Raw genomic sequence first — 8,409 nt, forward strand, 5'->3', positions numbered from 1 at the left:
GCTGTTGCTGTCAGTACCAACAAGGATGCTCTGAGGAGAGACACTAGCCTTAGAGGTGGTGCCTACTCCTTTTAAAGCACTGGATTTGAAAGACCCTTGAAAGGCACCTAAATATCTCTGTCTGTCTCTTACAGACTAAAGTAAGAACCTAGTTTTGTATTTGTGAGGCCTAGCAATGGTCCCAGCACTGTCTATAGAATTTACAACACAGTGTTTATTTATCTTTCTTAATCTTTTGTTGTGATTTTCCTGGGAGTGGGACAGTACAAAGTTCTACCTTACAAGATGGAGTATCAGACCCAGGCTGTTTTATTGGTAGGCCTGTCCTAATGTGGTGCAGTCTGTGAATTTAGGGAGGAAATTAGTTCCCCTGCTACCTGTTCCTCCCATCCCCAAGTGGGCCATGCCTGCAGGCCATGGAACTGGTTAGGACAGTCCAGTCTGAATCAGTCCCTGCCCCCTACTCTTCCTTCCTTTATGCCGCATAGCCGAGCTATGTTGAGAGAGCCTGCTTCCATTCTTTGTAGACTTTTAAGTCAATCAGAATAAAACAGAGTTTCCAACAGTTGGAGAGAAAAAAACTCTTACCCCTTTCCTATCTCTGCCCTCTTCCTTCCTTCTCTCTTGGACACAGAGCATCTAGCCCTTTGCTTGTACCTATAATGTGTACATACACTAAGAACATTGCCAATGCTATCTACATGTCAAGCATCAGTTATCATTCAGGCTGGGTTCATTCATCACTGAGTTTAAGGGAATACTCAAGGATTGACCTTATGGGGCCTCTCCTACACTTCTACTGCCTTCCATGCCTTGCAGGAAGGAACACTGAACTTCTGGATTGCTGCATATGTTGGGATTCCTCAACTGAGTGATCATGGCCCGCCCCATCCCAGCCTTTCTGTATATGTTTCTGCGTGTCTGTCCTTTCTTTATTCCCTGGTTGCGACAGGTCAAATTTCCAGGCCAAACTGTGCAGGCTGCGGTGTACCACCTGGTTATGCAAGAACACACCCTATTGCTAGACCTTGCTTAATTCTTCTTTCCTTGTTATTTTCTTCAAGTACATAAGACAGAAACCAGCAGTCACCTTCTCCCTTCACATCCCCCTTAAGAGATATCTTCCTTACATCTACCTGATCCATGGGTCTCGGAGACTTGTTCAGTACAGCTATGGCTTGGTGTGGCTGAGATTCAGGTAGTAAGAATCCTCAGTTGACCTCTTGGCAACTAGGTGCCTGTGCTGTTCTCTTTGCTGCCCACGTTCTTCTCCTTATCTACTCAATCCTCAATCATACTGGCAGAGACACACCTACAAGAGTAAGTCAAATCGGTGTCTCTAGTCTTTATTGCGTACAGTACTGTCTTCTCATAATTTTGGTAACTTGGTCTTCTGCCCTTGTTTCTCTCCCCTGACAAAGCAATCTTCCCAAGGGTAGGCACTGGCATCTTTATACCTCGTGGGTCCAACTCATTGCTCAGGCACGTCAGGTCTGTCGTACTCATGGGATGGTTAATATCCATTGTCAATTTGTCTGGATTTATAGTTACCCAGGAGACATGCCTCTGGGTGTGTCTATGAGGTAGTTTCCAATAAAATTTAACCAAAAAAAGAAAGACCCTTCTTGCATGTGGATGGCACCTTCTCTTGGGGTAGAATCCCAGACCAAACAATAAGGAAAAAGAGGAGAAAGCCAGATGAATACCAACACCTATCTCTCTGCTTCCTAGTGCAATGTGACCACCTGCCTGGCTTTATGTCCTGCCATCATGGGCATTATTATCCTTTCAGACCCCAGAACTGAAACAAACCTTTCCTCCCTAAGTTGCCTCTGTTGGGTGTTTTGCCATAGCAAGAAGAGAACTAACTAATACAGCCAGGTGTTGGTATACATGGTGTCCTTGGAGGATTCCCAACACTGCTGGAGGCTGGAGTTCTGCAGCCTGAGGCCTTGGAAAGCCTAGTCCTAGAAACAGGTGAACTCCCAGCTCTTCTTCACAGCAGGTCTTGGCTGGCTAGGCCTTTCTCTTCCTCTGCAATCATTTCTGAGCACCTGAGTGGCTCCGGATATTTTGAGTCAATTGTCATTTTGACGACACAGAGGAGTTTTGAAAACACTTTATGAACTTGGGAGCACCGAGAGTCAGACAGTACATGATTGCATTGGGACTCGAGAGCAAATCTCAGCTCCCTGGTTGTGGCCTGGTGCCAAGCATCGGCTCCAGTGAAGACAGAACAGCCTTTTGAAGTGCTGCAGACTGAAGCCGAAGAATCAGTCAACATCTCCCCAAGCAGCCAGTAGTGGGAACATGAAGTATATTTGATAATGGAGAGTCTCAGGGAGAACAGCTGAGATGAAGCCTTCGTTGTGCCTCTCAGTGATAAACTGTGCTACGGAGCAGAAATTAAAAGGACAGGACTGGGAGCGGCAATCTTTAGGTTGTTTTGTATCAGAAAATCCGGCGTGAGGTTGAGAGACTTAGGAGGGCTTGGACACGCACTTCTTGGTTGGTATTGTGACAGGAAAGTGGGCTGCTGGAATGACGGAATTATGCATAGCCCTCCCCAGTGCCCCTTGCAAGCTATGCAGGTAATCCAGAACAGGAGAGCATAGAGCACCCAGGTGAGAGGCTAGGAGCACCTCCTTGCCTGTCCCTGTCATTTGTTTAAGCCATTTCCATACCCAGACTCTACTGTCCATGTGTGTGGTCCTGAGTAGAGAGCAGTGGATAATGGGAAAGTCATGTATTGGGAGTTGAATTCAGCGCTGTATCTACATCAGTCTCCTGCATGCAACCATGTACCAACCGTTTGCCTTCTTTAATGCAGGAGAGTCTTTTTATCTAAACTGCTTGAAATGAAGTTTCATTTGGTATTGAGGATTTGTTTTGCCAGATTTGGGAATATTTGTGCAGACATGAAGAGATACCTTGAGGATGGGCTCTATTCTAGACATTGAATTCGTTTATACTTCATGTACATCTTCTCTATGCAGCCTGAAAGCAGTTTGGGGCAGTGTCTTTTGCAGTGTCTGTGCTCTGCCAATAATTAATCACACAGAGTCAGATGTAGGATTTTCACATAGGGCAGAGTTTGAACTTTCTTGTATGACTGGTCTGTCTCTGCTGAACTTGTGGGGTCGTAGTGAGGCAAAAGTAGTACATCACGAATGTACCTGGTGCTAAGAGACGTTGGTAACTAAGGATCTGACGTTGTTAGACAATGAGTTCTGGAAAGGTTAGAGTTTGATAAGCATCCGCTCAGTCCACTCATCTGAAAGACACACATTTGAAATGCTGCTGTGTATCTGTGATTCACAACCACGTCAGCCCTTCTGCATCAGCCCAAGGATATCCAGTCCAATGTGACTTTATTCATTAAAATGAAATGACAAAAAAAACACACACACAAAAAAAAAGAAACGACAGAGCCAGATGTAGGATACACCTGTCTATAATCTGCAAACTCAAGCTGGGATGGGGCAGGGTGGGGAGTGCTGAGTTTGAGATTATCCTGAGTTTTTAGGGACAGCCTGTCTCAAACCTAAAGCAAAAAGCAAAGGGTAACTTATAATGTGCCCCAGTAAGCCATTGAAATAGAGGAAACACTTCTTGGAGCTGCCACTTGTTAACAATTAAAAGTATTAAGGAATGAACTAATGCTTGGTCTATAATTAAAATACTTTCTTTATTCTGGAACGAGAATTTTATAGAACCCTTGAGAATAGGGTCCACTGCCACTCTGTACTGCCTTAGTGGGAAGCCACTGTATGTTTTAGCTGAATGAGTGAGCGCTGAACCAAAGTAAGCACTTTTCTCCTAATGATAAAGTATGCCCTCCGTGAATCCAGGTGTCACTGCTCAAAGATCAAGTGGCCAATTACACTGGGAACTCACAGGCCAGGCCAGGAGCCCAGAGATGTCATGGTGTGATGACTTAAGAGGAAATCCTGAGACTGTTCCCAGCAGCACACAGGATTGTGAACCCAAGTGGAAATGCCAAACTTCAGGCTAATTGATTTCCCACTCGCACAACACGGCCATACTTGGTGTTCTGTGTGCTCTTTGCAAACTAATTTCAGTTAAGTTGCATTTTGCAATCTCCTCAAAATGGGCTTAAGATAGAGAATCGTAGCAATTTCACTTCCTTCCATCTTTCTCTCTCTCCTTCCTCTCTTTTCTTTCTTTCCCGTGAAATGTACACTCTCTGTTGAGTCAGATCCAATGACTGGAGACAAATCCTTTGCCCATTTTCTTATCTCCCCCATGGCTGGCCTTGTTCATTGCTTATCAAGAAAAATAGCTCCTTCCCAGACATCACCACATCTTCTGGATTCTAATTGTTTCTTGAAGATCTCTGAGCGGCAGGCACCTTGTCTCAGAGAAACAACATACGAGATTTATTCCTCTCCAGAAAACCATGGAAAACTGGAGGAGTTCGAGTTTCAGCCTTTGTTCCGAGGCATTCGGATTCTCCAAGGACAGTTGCCTGACCATCGTGTTGGTTGTCACTGTGTGCATGTGTGTACATGTGTGTACATAGTGTTGGTTGTCACTGTGTGCATGTGTGTACATGTGTGTACATGTGTGTACATAGTGTTGGTTGTCACTGTGTGCATGTGTGTACATGTGTGTACATAGTGTTGGTTGTCATTGTGTGCATGTGTGTCCGAGATCTGTGTTTCATGTTATCTTTTATCAGTTTCCACTTTATTTCTTGAAACAAGGTATTTCTCTGAAATTAGAGCTTGCCAATTTAACTAGGCCAACTGAGGCCCACTTGTCTCTACCTCATAAACTTTAGCCTCACACATTTATTCAAACATGCCTGTCTTTTCCGTGGGTGCTGGAAATTGGAACTGAGGTCCTCATGCTTGGACAGACAGCGATTTCCCTGCTGAACCATCTCTGCTGCCCAGCACCCTCTATGCAAACAGTAGTTGCTGGTCCTGCTGCTACTCTGATGTGGTGATGGCTCTTGCCCAGAGCAGAGTCCTGACCTCTTCATGCTGCTCATTTTATACAGTCTTCAAAACAACCTTGTATTGTCATTAGGGTTTGAGTGTAGTTTTTACTCCCACAAATTCATACTGGCTCTTGGCCTTCGATGTAACAGTGTTAAAAAGTAATGGGCCCTTTAAGAGGGGTTTTGTATTGGGAAGAGATTAAAGTAGCTTGCATGAGACAGGGCTCATTATTTTTCAGAGCCTGTGGGTATAAAGTAAGCATGGCTCCTCCCCTTACCATCACATGCACGTTCTCTTTTCTGACTGTTCCAGCTTCCCTTCTGCTTTTCCTCTGTGACTGGAGCTGCAGGCCAGCCTTATTAATTGTGGTGGCTGATCTTGAGTTTACCAACCTTGAAACCAAGAGCCAAAATCAGTCTGTGATATTTATAAATTACCTGGCTCAGGTATTTTAGTATAGCAACAGGAAATACACTGAGGCAGAGAGCGGTTACCCCCATGTTACTACTGAAGGTAGTAAAGCAGACAGGTGGGCCAGGGAGCACATGGCCAAGAGTGTTCGCCCATGCATCTGAGGACTTGTCTGGATGCATTTGTTGTCTTTAGCACCCCGCAAACAGAGACGTGCTTTGGCTTTGTCCATAATACAATGGCCAACTCTTTGGCCCCTGGGAGACCAGGGAGATGGCTCCCCGGGTAATCATGATTACCATCTAGCCTGATGACATGAGTTCAATCCCTAGGTCACGTGGTTGAAGGAAAACACTGACTCCCACAACAAGTCCTCTGACTTCTTCACATACACTGTGACACACACACACACACACACACACACACACACACACACACTCCAAGACATTAATGCTATAAAATAAATATAATAAAAAGAGTTAAGGAAAAAATCTGATGACCTTACAAAGTTGTTGTTTTCAGAGAGCAGGCCATACGGGGACTGAACTTGTCCTTTGGATAGGATCTGTGCTTTCCAGTTCACCTGTCTTCCCTCCTGCTATAGATTTGGTCGCTGCCTGGTTAAATCTTATCGATATTTGAGTTTGAGCCTTCTGGTTCGGAGAGCATTGATATGATAATAGGAGGAGGTTTTACCGCTCCTTGGTCACCAAAACCTTGCAGTAGGATGAGCTCTTCTTAGAGAGGAAGAACCGAGAGTGACAACTATAAAATATTTATTTACTGCCACCATACCCTTGAGCATAACAGGTCCCAGCTTTAAAGTTAAATTTGAATTTTAAAAATATTTTAACTGTATGTGTATATATGTGTATGTATATATGTATATACATATGCAGTATGTATGTATGTATGTATGTATGTATGTATGTATGTATGTATGTATGTATTGAGGAGAACATACCACTGCACATAAGTGTAGGTCAGAGGATAACCTGTAGGACTTAGCCCTTTCTTTCCACTATGTAGATCACAGGATTTGAACTTGGATCCTTATGCTTGTCAGCAAGTGTTTTTACCTGCTGGGTCATTGGCCCTGTTTCATAGTATATACTTATAAACATAAATGTTGTCCAAATGAGTGGAGCAGCACATGATGTTTTAATACGTGTGTATGCTATGGATTATGTAAATGAGGATATATATTCTAAAACAATTACTCTTTTTGAAAGAGAGACTGAGAGAGACTCTCTCTAGTTGCTTTGAAATATATAGTACATTAGCAGGTCTGGTCCCTGCACTGCACAGCCATTTTCTCCTCCTCCCCATCCATCTCTTTATTTGCTGTGCCTTTCTTCAGAGCACAATCTCCCGATGCTCATTTGTACAGGCATTCTCCAGCTCGCAGATTTTGTGCACCGGCTCCTTTGAGTCAGTATAAGCACCGCTAATTTGTCCATTTTGATTGAATTGTGCAGTAGTGTAAGCGACCGGACTCTGTCACCATGCGGCTGAATTCATAGGTGTGTTTGGACAAAGTGGATGTGTGGGTTTATTTCACTAGTGGATCCCTCGGGTCGCTTGTTACATCTCTAAGTGCTGCCTGTATTCCTGCTCTGCTCTGGAGGTGAGCTGTTTGCCTCCCCTGGGTATGGCAACTTGGCTCAATATTCCCTGGGCTTATATTTTGTTGACTCAAGTGTGGCTTAGCTGCTATCATTAGCCACATCCACTCTGCTCTATTTTCCCCAAGTAAGACTTACAAACATAGGATTATTGCCTGTCACCTGGACCCACAGGGAATCTCTGACCCACATTGTTTTGGTGTAACCAAGCTCTGGGAATCTGGGCTGTTTTAGAGCCAAAGATATAATCTGCGTCAGAATGCAACCCGTACACTTGGCGTGGAGGCTCATGGTTTACTTTCTTCTGGTGCCAAATTGCACATATTTTTTGTGACTTATCAGAGAGATATAATTAAGTTGTCTAAATGTGAAGAAGTGTCTGTGTGTGCACATGTGCACATGCATGCGTGTGGTAGTTATTTATAATTTGCTCACAAGTAATAAAAGTATGTTGCCCATAATGCAGACATAGTTTGAAGGTCCTAGATGAAAAACCAATTTCTGATATTCCTTATACTATTCGGGTGCATTTGGAGAAGGTATGACTCAGGTAGATGGGTGTAACAATGTATTCAATAATTTCAAAGGCTTTCAATGAAGACTTATTTCTCTCTGTGCTTTATGTCCAAGGAGCAGACTCATAGTTTCTCAGAGGTCCCTGTGGACAGAGGTTGTATCATTCTATGCTAGGCCTCAGGATTCCTGTTGGCAAATCAGAGGAAAAGGCTTCAAATCCTCATTTTGCTTAGTTGTGATATTTTTTTTCTCTAATGCTCTTTGACTGTTTCAGAGTTTCCTTGATGAGGGATGAAGGCTACTCCTATCTGTGGGTTTAAGAACAAATATTTAGGGATTATGTTGGATTAGCAAAGTGGCAGTTGTATGTTCTCTCCCAAGATCCCTAACTTGCCCATGTCCTGGGTAGTTGGTGAAGTTTCCAGTACCTGGCATGATTTCTCTCTCGTGGGACAGGTCTGAGGTCTAACTAGGGAGCTGTTGGTTACAGCCACACCATATACATCCATATTACAACTCCTACACCTAAGGGTCAGGGGTCACTGAAAAAATGGTATGGAAAGATTGTAAAAGCCATAGGAGCAGAGAGTTTGTGGTGATATCGTGTCTTCTAGGGACGTCTGAAGCTAGACCTATAAAGTCTCACCAACATGCCTGGTTAGACATAGGCTGAACAAGAACAACAGTGTGCTTACATGGCCAGGGAGAGCCCATGAGGCTTCAACCATATGGAAAGAACTACAACTACAGAATGCTGAGATTGGGGAAGATTATCTTCTTCAGGGAAGGGCACACCAATTGGTTATTCAATACCAAATGGTCGGCCCTGAAACCATACATACAACTAAGAATGGACAGAGCTAGTTGTAGTTAGGTATTTAGGAATGAGT

Source organism: Rattus norvegicus, chromosome 1 (genome assembly GCF_036323735.1).
Source record: "Rattus norvegicus strain BN/NHsdMcwi chromosome 1, GRCr8, whole genome shotgun sequence".
Lineage (NCBI taxonomy): Eukaryota > Metazoa > Chordata > Mammalia > Rodentia > Muridae > Rattus > Rattus norvegicus.